The following is a 19659-nucleotide window of genomic DNA, read 5'->3' as shown; positions in this document are numbered from 1 at the left end:
ACAAAGCCGTGATCAATCCACTTTCCTTCTAACAGAAACTACAGTGTGTTGCAAAATTAGCAAGACACACTGATGCCATTGCTGTATACAACATCCTCTTAAGAAAGAACAGAGCTTTGGAATTTGTGGATTTGATCAATTGGCTATATGTCTATATGCTTTGCGGACAACACCAAGTAAATAAACTGGCCGCTACAAGTATACACTTCTCCAAGGCCTCATCTATACATTACATTGCCACAGTTAGAAGGCAAGGTAGAGGAAAGGACTCGGAGTCAAGACTCTTGGGCTCTGCTCCCAATTCCACCATTGACTCATTGTAAGACCTTGGACAAGTTGCTTAGGCCCACATTTTCAAAAGAGGCTTTTAATTCTGGGTGCCTCCATTTTGGGGTGTCCTGCTTTAGAAGCCTACAGCCTGCACCCTGAGGAATCACATCTCCAACTGAAGTAATTGGGAGATACAAAAGCTCAGCACATTGGTCACGCAAAAATGTGGCAGCTCTGGAAAATTTGACCCTCTACTTCTCCATGCCAGAGCGTATCTATCTGCAGCATGGGGTCAACAACACTATATGTCGCAGGGGTGGACATAATAAATTAATAATGCCCACTGAATGCTTTGAGATCCCCAGATGCTGCATAAGGAGAAATTATTGTTTTTGAGGGGGAAAAAAAACCTCTACAGAAAGGAAGTGGAATGAAATTCTGAGTATTAAGCAATTCTTGTTGATTTCTGGGAGCTCAAGTATTTTGGGGAGTGGGTATATTCACATATATGGGTATAGAAACGGTTAAAGAAGCCCCTCACCCGCCTTCCATTTCTAAGGGTACATTTAACATTCACAGTCTTTTATACTACTAAGTGAAATCAGAACAAAATATGGTAATTAATCCATTGTGCATTCAAGGATTCAGGTTTGAGCAGCAGATGGGAAAAGTTGTGGATCATAACCCCATGCAATATTTGACAGAATATCAGTCAAATATAGTTCACACATCTTCATGTTTCTGTCAGTCCCTCTTATCTAAAGTTAATTTAAAGTGACAAGAACTACATTAGCACTTTTCAAAGGGTAACGCAAACTTTAGAATATTCGCCTCAAATCAATACCCACTCAGACTCCTAAATGGTCAAACTGGGAAGTCTCTGCCAGTGATTTCATTCTTTTTTTGTATTAAATTTGTCATCTGTGGCAGGGTTTTAAAGCTCGGGTTTTAAACAACTCAGATCATATGTGCTTTAAAGGCGATTGTACCTGTTTATTCTGCATCTCTCTCTTTCACTCTCTCTCTCTCTCTCTCTCACACACACACACACACACACGCAGTCTAAGGTTCTTGATATCAAGGAAATTTTGGCACATTTATTTGTGGAATGTAATATAATTTGGGGTCCCAACTGGTGTGTTATTTTTATAATTATTCATTATTTGTATTATGGTAGCTCCTCAATGTCCCAACTGAGACCCCATTGTGCTAAGATCCATGCTAATACATAGTCAGAGGCAGTCTCTGTTCCAAGCAGCTTACAATCTAAATAGACAAGGCATACAGGGAATGGAGGGTAAAGAGAGAGACAGAGAAGTGAAAGCATGCAGATTTTACAGCAGCTAGGTTTTCTTACTCCCAGTCCAGTGGCCCACACTGTCACAGTGTTGTTCTACTGAAAAGCAGATGGACTACAGAAATGGAGATGCCCCTTCTTCTTCATACATGGATCCTAAACACATAAGGATAGTATGCATGGAATTTGTATGTGCGTGTATTTTGGCACCATACTATCAAAAAGGCCTTTATTGGGGTGTGGGCTCAGAGCAATTAACAAACACCCACCTCTGCTTTTATGACTGCATTAATTGGTTGTTTGTGCTGCCGCTCCTTGTTTTCACATCACTGAATAAGACAGCATGCTCTCTATGGCAATTCAGAAATGATGCCCAGGTCACAGGTTAGAATATCCTTGGAATTAAGATGCCCCCCAAAACTCCTAAAGATTGAGGGATGACGTGAGTTGAGACCATAACGAGAATACAATGGGTGAAATTCAAAGGTGATGTGTAAGGTGGTGTAAGTTAATGTTGACACCCCTGTTGGTCCCCAAAATGAAACAAAAAAACTTAACTCAGCTAACCATAACCAAACCACAAAGAGACAGAGATGTCAGGCAGTCCACTAGGGATTAAGCTATTGCTATTATCTGGAACGTACTTAGATATTACCATGATGGTGGCAGGGTAAAACAGACAGACACAAAGCAAACACTCCACATCTCATCTTTCAAAACTTGTCCTCAAAGGAAACCTGCACAAGACCTTCAAAAGGTGAACCTGGGAACTCAAATTCATAACTCCGTTAGACATCAGAAACCACGGACTTAACAGGGACACTGGTTTTATGGCTCATTTCAACAATTTGTAACACACCACACTGCCTGCGACCCTTTATTGCCCGCTTCAAATGACTGCCTCCAACATGCCTTACCCCATCTGCTTAACAATCTATCTCAAGTCCCAACTTGTATTTAGCTTAGACCAGTGTTTCTCAAACTGGGGTCACTGCTTGTGCAGGGAAAGCCCCTGGCGGGCCAGGCCAAGTTTGTTTAGCTGTCCCGTCCGCAGGTCCGGCTGATCGCGGCTCCCAGTGGCCGCGGTTCGCTGCTCCGGGCCAATGGGAGCTGCTGGAAGCGGCGCGGGCCAAGGGACGTACTGGCCGCCGCTTCCAGCAGCTCCCATTGGCCTGCAGCGGCGAACCGCGGCCAGTGGGAGCCACGATCGGCCGGACCTGCGGACGGGGCAGGTAAACAAACTGGCCCGGCCCGCCAGCGGCTTTCCCTACACAAGCGGTGGCCCCAGTTTGAGAAACACTGGCTTAGACACTCTGTTTCCTTCCCCAGCCCTGAAGAACTCTGTGTAGCTCGAAAGTTTGTACCTTCCACCAACAGATAGTTGATCTAATAAAGAATATTACCTCACCTACCTTGTCAGACAGACAGACAAACAGAAGCCAAACACATTCTAAACTGGTGCAACTTACTCATCTAGGAGACGGACGAAAGAGTAGCAGGCAAAGCAACCAATCAGAAGGTGTCAGAAGGAGTTAGTTGAAATAGACCTCACACATTCCTACCCCTTCCCACGCCCACCACCCTCACAACACCTCAGCATTACATCAGTTTAGACTCCGTTACTCCCACTCACCAATGCGCAAAGTACACATCACCTCTGGATAAATGCCATATTCAGTCCTTTTGGGTGCAACTCCATTGTACGAGGTATGCACAAATTCTGGAGAACAATTACACTGATCCAAGAGCTTAAGCCTATGGAATTTGCCAGATCTTATTGCATAAATACCAGAAAGAGGACCAGAAAGACAAGGGGAAGTATCTATTCAAACAGAGGAGCAACAGGAAAACAAAGGCACACCCTTAGGAAGGTTAACTTTCTATTTTCTTAACTTTGGGGAGGAACAAAGCTTTGGGTAGTTTCTACACCCGCTCTCCTTCCCCCAGGAGCAGAACTCACCAAACTAGTTTGGGTTAAATTAATCCCTGTTGAAACTCCATTGACTTCAATAGGGTGAATTTGACCATAGTGGTATCTCAGGATATAAATGGGGTTAGATACTTCACTATGGTGATTGTGCAGTGACTTACACTAATCACTAAACTGAGGGTGGACAATGTATGCAGTGTAGCCATGTCGGGCTCAGGATATTAGAGACAAGGGTGGAGAGGACATTTCCCCCCAGATCGTGACATCTTAGCCATGGCTGAGGAAAGGTCCCCTTTCTTCCGGAGCACTGAGTCTGGATTGTTTATTAGGGTCAAAATGAGCAAACCTCTCACCGATGATTCCCTGTGACTGCAGGGAGAGCTGACAGACGTCAGTCCTGGTGAATTCTATAGTTCTATGCGTGTGCACTGAAAGGAAAATAGAGATCACTCTCCTCTCGGTGGGTTGTGAAATATGCCGTGTTTGTGAAAAGGGTGCAGGGTGTTTGCTGAAACAAGAAATGCCTCTTTTCTGCTGTCCCACCTCCCTTACTTAGCTTCTACATCCTCAGTACTCACTATACCATGAGCTATCATAGAACTGGGCTTTGGTGAACAGGAAAATAAAGGAATGGTTAGGATATCAGGGCCTGATTTTCAAAGATGCTGAGTACCCGTGTAAGCCACACACCTTCTGGGTGTGGTGTTCTGTCCCATCTAGTGGCACTGAGACCACTTAAAGAGAGAGATAAAAAGAGTCTGCTCTACAACCTTAGGCCTGGTCTACACTAACCCCCCCACTTCGGACTAAGGTACGCAAATTCAGCTACGTTAATAACGTAGCTGAATTCGAAGTACCTTAGTCCGAGGTTACCGCGGTCCAGACGCGGCAGGAAGGCTCCCCCGTCGATGCTGCGTACTCCGCTCGCCGAGCTGGAGTACCAGCGATCGATCCGGGGCACTTCCGGGATCGATCCGGGATCGATTTATCGCGTCTTAACCAGACGCGATAAATCGAACTCAGAAAGCCGATTGCTTACATCCGGACCCGGATGTAAGTGAAGACGTACCCTTAGCTAACAGCCAGTTGGCTTTTAGCTTATGCAGTAGAGGCTCATGTACTAAGCTCCAGAAGTCCCCGATTTGATCCCAATGACCGCCATCTGGCAGTGTTACACCTGCAGCTCCCATTGATTTCACTGGGATTTCTGAGTGAAAATCAGGCCTCTAAGTCAGGGGTTCTCAAACTGGGGGTCAGGACCCCTCAGGGGGTCATGAGGTTATTACATGGGGGATCGCAAGCTGTCAGCCTCCACCCCAAACCCTGCTTCGCCTCCAGCATTTATAATGGTGTTAAGTATATTAAAAAGAGTTTTTAATTTATAAGGGGCGGGGTCACACTCAGAGGCTTCTATGTGAAAGGGGTCACCAGTACAAAAGTTTGAGAATCGCTGTTCTAAGCTATCTAGCAGACTTTTCTCCTATACACCTTGCACCTTTTACGCAATGTGCTCTTAGGAGGGCCCCTTTTATGATTTCGTAACAGGAATCTTTGCAAAGGATCCAGGTCAGGGCTGAGACCCAATGAGAGGGAGACCTACCTTATCACTTCTTATGTTGTAGTTTGTACCAAACAGGCTTCAGCATTTCACACCTGGAACCTTCATAATACTCCACTGACAAAGTTAAGGTCAATATTGTCATACCCAGATCTACATCCCTACTCAAGCTCCAAAACAAGTGATTTTTTCAGAGATGTTGAGGTCCCACAACTTAAAAAAAGAACTAGATAAGTTCATGGAGGATAGGTCCATCAATGGCTATTAGCCAGGATGGACAGGGATGGTGTCCCTAGCCTCCATTTGCCAGAAGCTGGGCGACAGGGGATGGATCACTTGATGATTATCTGTTCTGTTCACTCCCTCTGGGGCACCTGGCATTGGCCACTGTCGGAAGACAGGAAGCTGGGCTGAATGAACCTTTGGTCTGACCCAGTATGGCCAGACATATGTTCTTAACTCTTCATGGTGTTGGACACATCAGAAATGAATAGACTTATTCTTTGTTTTTGTTGTTAAATAACATCAGTGTATTCCAGTCTCTTACATACTTGTGTTGCTTTCATCACTGTAGTATCAATGCCAAGGCTGTAATGATTTGTGAAGAAGTGGTACAAATTATTGTTTTTTTCTCTGATTTCATGTATACTATCTATATTTTCCAATAGACACTGGGTTTTTGTAGAGTTATACATTAAATGGGTATTATGAAAAATATTGCAGAAAGAACGGCAATAATTTTTCTTGGTTATCTACACTAAGATCTGTAAGAGACATGGTAAAAATCACACTTTTTTTCTGCTCATTTTTCAAATATTTTAAGAACGATAACAAAAACCACAACACAAGAAAGAGATACAATTCTGGGCTGATTGGCACCTGTCAGTGAATAAAGTAACAGAGGAATCAGACTCAGATACACAGAAGATGAGATTCCCACCAGACACTTTTGAAAATCTTGATGAAACTCCAGACTTTGAAAACAATGGGCAAAATTTGGAACTTCCACCAGATCTGTATTTGGTCCAGCTTTCTACTGCTAGAATGTTTTTCATTTCAGTGTCTTGAAGCATTTTTAAAACATCATAAAATGTGTGTCATAAAAACCTTATGAGGTAGGTAACCTTCATTACTATCCCCAGTTTGTGTGTGGCAGAACGAAACCCCAGGAATCCTGACTCCCAGTCATTCTAACCATACTGCCTCCTCCTCCTCACTTGAAACATGTTTGCTTTGTATTTATTTGTAATGTTTAAGTCTACATAGCCTCTTAATTATTTGGGAACTTATACAGTTTTTAAACCTTTTTTAAGTGACAAAGCTTTTCAGTTCACTTGTCTCTGTTAAAAAAAAATAACTTAAAAGAAGGAAAGATCAGAGGATTAAATAAATTAATGAGAGAGAAAGATGCTTAAAAGGCTTTCAAAGTATTTTTCTTGCAATACTAATATGTAGGTTTTTTTTGTTATTAGCAAACATGAGTTCACAAGTCAAATTAGCACCAGATTTGGATCTGGAGATTTAAGGTTCAAACCAATCTCTCTATAAAATAAACAAATCAAACTTGATTTTTTTCTTACATCAACATTTACCTTTAGGTCAATGGTGGTATCACTCCTACTTTAATATTTCACATGGCATGCACACTTTAGATTCGAAACATTCAAAGGCAGGGGGGGCAGCAGGATTGCTGAACCACGAGGATCTCTAAATAGTGACATGTAATTTTTGTGTACAGTCCATAATACTGTGAAGAGCTCAGATTTAGAAACTGGTGGCCAGTGTGTGCGTGGATTTCACAAGAGGATAACAAAGCAGAGAGAGATAGAAGTAAGGGTGTTCTCCTGGGCGCAGAAGTAAAATAGTGCAACTTGCACCAGTTTGGATGTCAGTGTAATTTATACAGAGAAGGCAAGGTGGGGCTGGAGAGGAAAAGGAACAATAAAGTGTAAGGCTGCTCCACCACACATCTTCCTTACAATCTGACTTGCCTGCTACACCCCTTCAGCATGTCACACTTGTATTCCACATTCACTGAATGCCAAGGTGCATGTTACACCTAGTTAGTGTAACCTAGCTAGTATTTTACAGCTAGCAATGGTTTCCCACTCACATCCTATGTGTGACACACAACAGCATTTAAATCCCTGGTGAATTTGTCCCAGAGACTTCATGGGAGGTGGACATGCTTACAGCTGTTCTGAATTTGGACTTTAGTGCATAGACTCAGTTTGACACTCCTCTCACTGACACTTACATTGACTTCAGCGGAGTTACTCCAGACTTACACTAGTGGGAGAGGAGAATCAGACCATCAGGACTTTAGTTTGCAGGCCACAGCAGGGAAGTGAGCACTGCATTCTTCAACAGATGACCGGACACATGCACCAGAGCTAAATGATATTATTTGTATTTCAAGGCTAGACTCCAGATTACATATGGATAACCACATTCTCCTCTAAAAAAAAAAGAGCAATCAAAACGGGGATTGGGTGAGAGAGTTAGCACAAACGCACTTTAGTCTACAGGTGTGTCTACACTAAAGGCAAGGGGTGTGATTCCCAACTTGCATAGACACACTTGCACTAACTTGCATTGCACTAGCATGCTAAAAATAGTAGTGTAACCACAGTAGTACAGGCAGCAAGAGCAGCAGCATATGCTGGCTAACCTGAGTATGGGCCCACAGAGTTCAGGCATGTTTGTATTGGGGGCAGCTAGCCTGTGCTGTTGCTGCACATGCTACACCACTATTTTTAGCGTGCTAGCTCAGATGAGAGCTAGCACGACTATGTCTACCTGAGCTGAGAATCATACCCCTAGCTCATAGCATAGACACAACCTTAATTACGCTTTCCTTGGTCATGAGTGGGGCTTGAACTCATGCCCTTCATCACTAAAAGCAGAAACTTCTACCACTTTGGTTGGAGCAGTAATTGCATTAGCCAATAGCTTTAATAGCCTCCTACCCTCTTAAGACCACCAGTCACTAGAAAAGGACAAAGACTAGGGTGACCAGATGTCCCGATTTATAGGGACAGTCCCGATTTTTGGGTCTTTTTCTTATATAGGCTCCTATTACCTCCCACCCCCGTCCCGATTTTTCACATTTGCTGTCTGGTCACCCTAACAAAGACACATATTGTGCTAATGTGGAATACAGAAGAAGATATTGAAAATCTCATGAAAAAGCCTCTGCTTCACAGAGTTCGAGGCTGATTTCTCAAGCAAGAAGGTTCAGTGCCACATCCAAACTTTTAAACACTGAAACCTCCAAACCATTGGGTGGCGCTAGAGTGTTTTAAATCAAGAGGACAGGGAGTTCAAACAAACAGTGAAGATAATTTTCCACAAAATTGTTAGTAGCATGTGGCATTTTCATTACCAAAAAATCTGTAATTTTTTCCCCACCTGGATTAAAAAAATACATTCCCAAAATATAGCAGAGGAATTATGTAAAGATGTTTAAACTAAATTCTGACTCCCCCCCCCCACAGATATGCTATTAAAATACTTTTTATCTCATAGAAGACATTTGATACTTATTAAAATATTATTGCTCTAAGGCATATTTTGATTTTCTGTCTAAGATTGTGTGGAGAGTCTTGCTACTGAGATACTAATAAAGAAACCTTAAACTTAAAAAAAAAAAAAAAACCCCACATGAAAGATAATATGTTCCCCATTAGTACTGGTATCACTTTCCCTGGGACTACCTCTTTCCAAATATAGCAAAAGTTTAAAAATAAAAGCCCATTTTTGCTAAAAGCGACACCACAGGGTACTTCTAAACATTTTTTTTTTGCATTCAAAACAGCTAGTGTGATACTTCATTAAGCAGTTATCAAGTGGCTATTTTACTTCAAAAAATGTATTTACAGTTTCAAGATCTATGCTAAGCAGAAGACAATCAACCGTACCGCATGTATCAAAACATACAGAGTTAGACAAATCTAGTAGGCATGCCCTAACAATGCTTTTAAAATTTGAAAAAGCTACACTTTCCCCCCCCCCCTTCAGATGAAAGCATTTGGGGAAGCTGGAGAGTAATCATGTGCAATTTTAAAACGATTGAAACCTTTTAGAAACTTGTATATGTATTTGATGTTTTTTTTGGTTTTTTTTTTTACATTTGATGTGTGGTGTTTTTACTTTGGTTTTTCGAGTCTCAGTTTACAGCACCTTACTTTAGTCATACAGACCTTGCTGAGAGCTGGAGATTCAAGTGTTACCTTGGATAGAAAAAATAAATCAATAACACCTGCACGGCTGAAATTTGAGCTCCTTTTAATTGCAAAACTGTTAGTTCAGATGAGTAATTTCATTTTTATTGAAGGTAATTAAAGTCCATTTGAACTGATCCTTGTTGCGTGCAATAAGGCTCTTTAGTCAGGGGAAAGGAAAACAATTACTGTACATAAAGCTGAGTACGTAGCGTGGAAGCATAAGACAATCCCAGATTCACAGCCAGCCCCATCTAGTTCATATAGGACTGGAGTTTAAAAACACACTAACCACCTCCGGAGGAGAGAGAGGTTTAAAATATACACAAGATTAGTGAAATGGCATACACTATTCATTTTCCTCTGGATTTTGTTTGTTTATTTATTCTGTGTTGCCAACATTTATGTATTAAGATTTAGGGAAAAATTATTTTCTGTATTGTTATAACACACACTTCTAAAGCATCCATTACCACAGTATCTGTGCTCTCGATATAACAATTACATGAACGCCAATTCACAGAGTACATGAAATATATTTAAAAGAACAAAACAAAACAAAATCTGTGGAGAAATGCAAAGGTTAAGGAACTGCTGAGTTAGGAGAGGGGTTGCGTGGCATTAGAGAAAGAATCCAGATCAAGGGAATATTATTTTAATAGCAAAATACATTCAGCAGTTCTTTTGATAAATACAGGACAGTAGACATTAGAAAAGGGACACAACCCTAGGAATGTAGTAACCCAAACTCCATTAAACATGCATGAAGAGGATTTTCAGCCTGCTATGCAGGGAGTTACATGCCCGAGCTCTGTTAACAACAGTAATCGTGCATATAATTTCCTGTGCGTTGTGCTGAAAATTCACCCCACAGATTTTAGCTCCATGTCATGTCACTCACCAGCCATTGTTTTATTTATATTTGGGTGGGTGGTGGAAGGGGTGAGCTGCAAAAATGAAGCATGGAAACAATCCCTCTACTTTTTCCTGAGTGTCGTAATGCACAGAAGGGCTTCGCAAAGGAATGGGCACCCAGGATGCCTATGGATAAAGTAGGAATGTATTAACTGAAAAAAAGGAGGAGTAAAAACAAGAAGTGCTAAAATTTGAGTGCAATACCATGAAACTTGTTCTAAACCTAGACTCTGTGGGACTGGCATTGTCCACGTCATGCACTGGCAAAGGCCTCCTTGTAGACAGATTTCTTTAGATCCCGGTTTTAATCTTTAACGCCCTCAGTGGGGAAGGCGTAGGTAGTTCAGAGAACAGCTCTCCTTTTGTGACCCACAGAGACAACTGCAACTCCCCAGGAATGCTGCAGGGTGTTCTCAGTGGATGGTCTTTGACTGAGGAGCTCCTTACTTTCAGAGATCAGAATGAGCGAGAGCTTGGCAGTTTTCACATCACAATGAAGAAGGTTTCCTAAAATACAAGAAGCTGAAGAATCATTGAAAGAAATTAACCCACCCACCCACCCACCCTCCTGAAGTTAAAGTGGTTGCATATAAGAATGGGGAGGATCCATTACGGACAAACCCACGGAGAGTCTGTAATCATGCCTAGGTATTTCAGTGAATGGTGGATTAGAAATATCTAAGATGATTATCATAAGGAGATAGGGAGGGAGTGAAGTTTTCAGAAGAAGGGAATTCTTGGTATGAGAAGTAGTGGAAGGTTATCCATATTGTGGCTGTAATCTTGGGAGGTGCTGAGTGCCTTTAGCTGCCACTGAAGTCAACGGGAGTCCCAGGTGCTCAGAACCTTTCAGGCCCAGGCCCTAAAGGAGCAGGTTTTGCCAGTTCCACTCTCATGCTTCCCTTCTAGGGAAGGAGCAAAATGCCACACTCCTTTTGGTGCCATACTAGCAGCACGAGAAATTAAAACCATCTCTCCGTCTATACACAGGAGTGAAGGCAGAACGCCAAAATAGAGACTACCTTCCATGGGCGCATTGAAGGATCGCTGCAGATCATGAATGTCATTTACCATAAGGCTCCACAAGGTATTACCAGCAGAAACATCACTTCTGATGAAGAAGGCTCTTTGTTTATTGTAATCTAGCTGTAGGTGCATGAGATAATCATCCATATGCATGAGATAACCATCCATATACATAAATACATACTTGAATATCCAAGCTACCATAACATCTGAAACCAAAGAGTCCCACCTCCTTCACCAAATTTCCATATCTTACCTCCCCAAACTACACCCTCAGCCAACCTGCTCTCCAAACACCAGAGATGGTGGTGATGGGGAAGAAACCAAGATGGTCTTTGCACTGTGCCCAGAAGGCTAGACTATAAATGATTCACTAATGGATAAGGTTCTCCAGGGAACACATAATCTAATACATTTCTTCCCTATCTAAATTCTATAATAGCATAAATTCCAGTGGGGAGCATGTGATTGCTCTTCGTAAAAGCAGCGGGGTTGGGGTGGGGGAGAAGGATGTGTCTGTGGCCAAATTTAGTTTCTTTACCTTGGTTTTCCCAAACCATTGTGCAGTATGAACAACCCAAGTAAGAGATACGCGAGCCTTTTTTGATTTTCGAAACTGGTACACATCAAATGGACCTATTTCTCTGGTCACAAGAAAATTCTAGCCACATGCCTCCATCCTCCAGGTATACCTGGCATTTTATTGTATGGAACACATCAAAAGAGTTTGGGTCCCTTGTAAAAGTTTTTAAAGGAAAAATCACTGAAGAACAGTATAACTTTTTTTTATTATTATTCAAAACTAGAACCAATATTCTGGATTCCCACCCTTTGGTGCGGACTCAGAGAGAGCTGTGCTTTGCTGTACGATATAGCAGAAAATACAGACCCAGTATAATTAGAATTGCAGCCGTGGCCTGTGGGATCTAGCGATTTGGACATATTTTATTTAACCAGCTTAGTAAAAGGTAATATTCAGCAGCTGTGATCTATAGCAGAATTACAATTTTCAGGGTCAAGGAGGGATTTTGATATTAGGAGGTTGGGCAGAATTGCTGTAAAATCTCATGAGCTGTCGTTAAAAATAAATGAGAAAATAGGTTATCCAAGAGTCATTGTAAGGGAAAAATCAATAGGTAGTGTCTATTCACTTGGGCTATCAAAATCCTTGAAATTTGAACAAAAGTTTCACGTTTAGTGTGCTGTAGGTTTTGAAATGTAAGTGGTGAATGCTCAGTGGGTACAAATTCATTGTGCTGTGCATTCAAACAAGAGGAAAACCTTCTGAAGTTTTGGAGTTCCCTATTAAGATAGTGCACTATCTTAGTCACTGAATTAGACATGTAAAACAGTTGCAGCAAAACTTCAGAAGCAATTTTAGCTAATTGATGACAAACGCACTCTTGAAAATATATATTACATTTCCTTATCTCACCCTTGTTCTCTGGGGTCCCTCCTTCCTCTGGTTTACAGCTGAAGCAGAAAAGGGTTGGAGTCCTGGAACCTTGACAACTTTAAACAAGCCCCACTTTGCCTACTGAGAAGCCATCAATGATAAAAGGTTGGAAATGAACATTATTGATAACCTTGCTGTACACATAATTCACGTGGAAAGGGAGTATCATTCTCATTCAGAAACAATTAATTTCCCCCTCTGACACAGTGGTTCAAAGCGACCTCAGCCTTTTAAGTATGCATAAGCATAAGTTCAGAATATGCAACTATTAGCTATTCCAACATACACAAATGATGAAGTAGGGTCTTTTTTTAAATGTCCATGGAACTTTTGAATTTAAAAGTGTCACAGTCACTGATGAAGAGTATGTGCAATTCTGGAGATTTCTATTGGCTCCAAATGATTAGAGAGGGTAAACGAGACACGTAGTAATAACAACACCTTATAGAAAGCTTTTGGAATGCAATATTTTATTTGATTCGCCAAGCAATATACTCCACAAGTCCAATTAATGTTTAGTTCAAGATAGACAATGCAAATGCATTACCTGTACACACAGTATGTAAATGAATTAGCGGACAATATGCAATGGAAATGGACATCCAAAAATAAATTAGCTCACCGAAGTGCAGCAATGCCCTGAAACTAAACAGATTCTTTTGACATTCAATCTGCAAAAGCCTGATGACGATTTGCAAAATGTTGTTTTGATAGTGGAGGAAATGGAAAAGAACTGAACTTGTCACTGTCATCTGAATCCATCCAGTCTGCGGAACAAAGGGGTATTTAACTAAAATATGAAACTGACATGCTAACACTGAATTATTTTCTGAGGTTTACAAAGTAAAAAATTTTAAACAGCATATAAATGACTTTGAGCATTTCTTATGACACCCACAGCCTAAGTGATCCAGATAATGTAATCTAACCATCATTAGGAACCATGAAATTACAATTCCTCCGGGATGGATATTTATCTCTCTGTTACATACAGAAAGGCGATTAATTAGTAGCTCTTTCAGTGTTTCACATTACTGTGTACTAGGGCTGATTAAAATCTAACTACAGAACAGCTATAATAGCTAACAAATAAACTGAGGAAAGTTTAGCTGGTGCAAGGAAAATAATCTTAAAAAGAAAACTTTTTTTTTTTTTTTTAAGTATATCCTTTTAGAAGTAGAGCACTTCAAAGCCAAACCATAGGCTTCCTCTAACTTCCATTTTACACTGAAATAATTACAGTTATACCATTTTACAGCAACCTTGACATTTGTGTCAAATAATTTTGTAGGTGGTAATGTTAACAAAATAAACATTAAAGTTATAGGCATTATACAGCTTACATACAGAATGTGACATATGCAGTATTAGTTCAAATTACTTACTCTGAAGTGTAAATCAAAGTGCTTGGCCATCCTGGGTGTATGTGTGTGTGTGTATTACCCACATATACTGTATAGAATACACATACACTATAGACCAAAATCATATCTCTAGTTCACCATCAATGGAATTACCCAAAAGCATGGAAATTTGGCCTGTGCGCGAGTGTGTATTTCCAGGTTTTCACACATGACAAACAAATTTGGGTACCTTAAATTCCGGGTAAATTAATTGACACACCTTAAAAGTGCATGATTTTCAAAAGGCACTTTCGGAAAATATTTAAGGTGTTTGTAGTCAGGCAGCTCAAGAATTGAGGAATCTAAGATCACCAGTGGCTTTTGAAAATCTGTCCATATTTTAGATGTGTACATACACATACACACACACACACAGTCTGGAGGAGCGATGTGATAAAACTTTAAAAGAGAATCCGAACCTGTCTGGGGGAAGAGTGGACTTTTTTTAAAATTTAGACCAGGGAAACAAAAGGTTGGGTTGGCTAATGTGAACCTAGAAGCAGGGCCGGCTCCAGGCACCAGCTTACCAAGCAAGTGCTTGGGGCGGCCACTCCGGAGAGGGGCGGCATGTCCAGCTGTTCGGCGGCAATTCGGCGGACGGTCCCTCACTCCTGCTCGGAGCGAAGGACCTTCTGCCGAATTGCTGCCGCAGATCGCGATCGCGGCTTTTTTTGTTTTTTTTTTTGTTTGGCTGCTTGGGGCGGCCAAAACCCTGGAACCGGCCCTGCCTAGAAGTCCCATTCAAAAAATCCCCAACCTGCCTCAGCAAATGCTTCTGAATTTTATATCAGAACAGATCACACCCAGCTGTATTGCTCATGCACTCTTCTTTTGTGGCGGACAAATGCAGCGGAATAACAAGAGAGACCTTTAAAACAAAGTGTAAAAAAGGGGAAAGGATGCCTTACCCTCTGTTCCCAATCCCAAATAACTGAACCAATGATTCCTAATCCTCTCTATTGTGGCATGTATTGTGTATATACTGCTCTCTTCTGGCTGCCTATACAAATTTTAATATGCAAAATATTATTAAAAAGTGAAATAAAAGGCTGCGTAAATCAAATATGGCCTGAGAATACTGAGGGTAATGGAGTCATCTTCATGGCCTTGTAGCGAAAATGTGACCCTCACTCTACTCTTTCATAATTCACCTCCAGCACTGAAGTAAACAGGAATTCTTTCAATATTTCATTGTGTTTTCCTATATACCTAGCACAGCTTTAGGGTGCCCGGAGTTGACGTTTGGTGGCAGAAGCATGGCACCTCATATTTATCAAGCTGGAGATAAACAGAGCTATCTGTTGAAGGCAAGTACAAGACATACAGTACAAGGTAAACAATACTGTTAATACAAATGAATTTGTGCACTTAGCTACTTTTTACCTCACAGTAACCTTAACCAATAGCTGAATTTCATATTCTTAGGAGACGTAGCAAGGACAGCTAAAATACAGTACAGAAGGTTTCAGAAAAGCACACACGCTCACACTCTCAATGGCCAGTGTAAAGGTCTAAATGGTTGACTCCATCATTTACAGTGTATTTTGGGGGTGTTCTCTGGCATGTGTTATACAGGAGGTCAGACTACATGACCACAATGGTCCCTTCCAGTCTTGGAATCTATGAAAATAACTTTCAGCAGATCTGGTTTCCGATATAGCAGTGGCAAGAGGAAGGATAATTTAAGCGATAGTCCAAAATTTAGAATTTATCAGATCAGATCATGAAAGTCCTTGCTCTGTTTTGCCCAGTCAAAACTCCCATTGACCTTAATGGGAGAAAGTATGTCAAGGTTTGGCTGTATCAAAAGAGGAACAAACAACTGAACCATTCCTGTGCTAATTTGTCACATGCTCTATTTTAGGTCTCCTCTTTAAGGGGAACATTCATCCCGTCCAGAGGACCAACATAATGCCTACTTCTAGTGCCACTTAGGCCCTATTTTGACATCTTCACTGGGATTTAAGTGGTGCAAGGGGTTTGTGCTGAGGTTCTCTGCACAGGGAAATAATTTTACCCTAAGTGTGGGACCTGCTATTTTCAGGGCAGGAGTAGAGTTCTGATGCCATGTGTGCGTGAAACACTAGTGGGCTTCCTTTGCTAGAACAGAGGAAAAACAACCTTCTTGGTTCCTCTGCCTGGTGTAGAGATATCTGTGACAATTAACTCTTGAGTTTCCAGAGAGGGTCTAAGAAACTACAGGCAGAGCAGACAAGTTTCAATCCATTTATCAAAGCACTTCAAGACAGAGGAAACAACATACAAGCTAAGAAAGCATGTCTATCTTTGAGTCTCCAGATTTTTTCAATACAAAAAAAGCTGTTAAAAAAAAATCAGTAGAATGGAATCCATTAGGCTTTTGCCAATTCTTGTTTGCTATTTATACCAAGCAAGACCATCCTATGTGTAATAATGTAGAATATATATACTTTGCACTTATACAGCACATTTCATCCAAGGATCCCAAAACACTTTACAAACATGTTAAGCTTCAGAATATCCCTGTGAGGTAGGTAAGTACTATAACAACAGATGGATAAACTGAGGCAAACAGTGGGCTTTGTGACTTGCCCATGGTCACACAATATGTCAGTGGCAGAGTCAGAACTAGAAGGTCAGAGTCTCCCTCGGCACTAGCAGTAGACACAGTCCATCCCGGATACAGGTCAGATATATCATAATCCAAATTTTCAGAAGTGTCCATTAATTTTGGCTGCCCAACATGAGATACGTAGGCCCTGATTTTCTGAGGTGCTGAGAAGGTGCAGTGCAACGTAAGGTAATGGGTACAAGACAAGTGTTCATCTTTAGAAATCAGGTCTGTGGAATGTCAAGTTGGGTACTCTGAACCCAAAATCAGAAGGCACTCCTGAAAATGTGGATGACCGGGTCCAATCATCTGACTTCCTGAAGGTAGGTTTTTCTAGAATATTTCTAAAAAAAAGCACCTAACTGGTTTTAGAAAATGGGACTTAAATCCCTTTTTAAAATTTTACCCTTCGCCCGTAGAGAGTTCTGCTTTCCCACTGCAGTGAATGGTCTTCACTTGCTTATGGCACCATTTCTTGTTTTAACCTTCCCATTTTATGGCATTCACCAGAGTAAATATTGCAAATATAAATATTGCTAAGTAAAATAAACAAGTTCAACTTTGAAGAGATGCACAGGTGCAGAAAGAGGTACAAAGTTTTCATGGGCACGCTCTTCTCGGCATTTGCATCACATGCGGTACCCCAGGTGTGTATTGAAGGTGCATTTGAGTGGGAGACACCCACCTTCAAAATGAGCCTTTGTTCTCTCTTGGAGCACTCTGAAATTGTTGCATACACCCTCTACCTGGCTGTTAGGTAAGACTATAATTATCTCAGTAATATATGGCTGATTCTCCACTGCCTACACCTCACATAACCAGGTATACTTGTGCAAAGTGGGTATCAAATGCTACCAGATCAGAATGGTGACATTTTACAATCACTTAAAGATGTAAGGCAATGGCGTGTCATACTGATGTGTGTGTGTGTGGACAGTATCTAGCACAGCAGAGTTCAATCCCTCAATGGGGCTTCTACAGGCTATCCCAGTACAAAGAATCCATAAAAATAAACAAACACAGCCTGAGTGCATTTGTACTGCTATTACGTTGTTCGCTGTGGAGACAGTCACAAAGTTTAATTAATCCATTCAGCGGTCATAGTAACTTTTACTAGACAATAGGGTGATTGAACAGGTGAAGGGGCTGAATGGCGGAAGCCAACAAAATAGCAAGGGCTTGTACTTGGGCCAAAGCAAAGGTAGTTACAATAGCACTCAGCACACCGTTGACATGCAGAAGCAGGGCTTGTCACATGAACCTCTTGCTTACAAAAGAGCAGTGAAAACCCTCTTTTCCCCTCTCCCCCATACAGTTTTTAGCTAGGCTTTTTGAAATTATTATGAAGACACTTTTTATTTTAAATATATAAACATTCCCCTTCCTAAAGAACAAGGAGTCTGGTGGCACCTTAAAGACTAACAGATTTATTTGGGCATAAGCTTTCGTGGGTAAAAACCTCACTTCTTCAGATGCATAGAGTGAAAGTTACAGATGCAGGCATTATATACTGACACATTGAGAGCCGGGAGTTACTTCGCAAGTGGAGAACCAGTGTTGACAGGGCCAATTCAATCAGGGTGGATGTAGTCCACTCCCAATAATAGATGAGGAGGTGTCAATTCCAGGAGAGGAAAAGCTGCTTCTGTAATGAGCCAGCCACTCCCAGTCCCTATTCAAGCCCAGATTAATGGTGTTAAATTTGCAAATGAATTTTAGTTCTTCTGTTTCTCTTTGAAGTCTTTGTAACTCCCTGCTCTCCATGTGTCAGTATATAATGCCTGCATCTGTAACTTTCACTCTATGCATCTGAAGAAGTGAGGTTTTTAGCCACGAAAGCTTATGCCCAAATAAATCTGTTAGTCTTTAAGGTGCCACCAGACTCCTTGTTGTTTTTGTAGATACAGACTAACACGGCTACCCCCGATACTATTCCCCTTCCTAACATCCCTGTATGTAGAGTGCGTATCCAGCTAATCATGGAGGTTTGTAAGTACCTGAATCTCTTGGAATGAGAAAGCGAAGGTTACAAAAGTCTGGTTAGAACTCATGCTACCCCACGTAGGATCTCAGAATTAAACTAAGTCTCCATAGAGCTGAAAATGGGGAGAGAAGGATGGGTGGTGAAGGGGAACCTCCTGTTGATGACATGGGAGTTCACATTTGCGGTTTACATTGTAGTAGAAGCAATATCAGCACAATGACTGTGCAGTCAGAGGTTTATACAATATTATAGGTGCTCTGGGCTAGATGGACTATCACAAAGTTTTCCAGAGATGCCCTTCCACCTGTGGATACTATTTTGGTCCTGCAATATGACATTGACTTTGATTCCTAAGCAGTTTTTCAAACAGAAAAAGGTAATGGTGTAGGAGAGAGAGAGAGAGGGAACAGCACAGATTGAGAGTTGACCACTCTCTCTGGATCTGTCCCCTATTGAACTCATCGGGGAAGAGATGGAGATAGAAGCAACAGATCCCAACATTGCTGAGCTCTTATGGCCATACCTCCAGGAAAAGTCCAAGGAAATATCAGTGGACTTTCTTGAGCAACAGATCAATACAGTGCTTCATATCAGCCAAGCTGTTATTCACGCCAAAGGCAGTTGTTTGGATGAAGGGAATGACTGAGTGCACAAGTTCACTGTATCACAGTATATAGTTTTTTTCCCCCTGTAGAGGCCTTAATTATTTATGTGTGACAAATAAAATACAGCACTTCAGGATGATAAAGTGGTTCTCCCGCTACGTGCATGTTTGTTTCCTGCTACATTTAGTCTAAGCATGTGCATATATGTTGCATATGCACATATGTCACATAAGTTTATATTCACATGAACACATATGGAGAGTCCTTGGAACAGCATCAAAGATGCCTATTGGTGATGGAAGAGATACAGCACTGTAGGGCTTTTAATCATGACCAAAAGCCAGTGACTTGGTGGTAAAATATTCATGTGGTGTTTCCCTAGCCTCATGTGACTACGGAGAT

Source organism: Emys orbicularis, chromosome 7, assembly GCF_028017835.1.
Source record: "Emys orbicularis isolate rEmyOrb1 chromosome 7, rEmyOrb1.hap1, whole genome shotgun sequence".
Classification (NCBI taxonomy): Eukaryota; Metazoa; Chordata; order Testudines; family Emydidae; genus Emys; species Emys orbicularis.
This window is presented reverse-complemented; position numbering follows the sequence as displayed.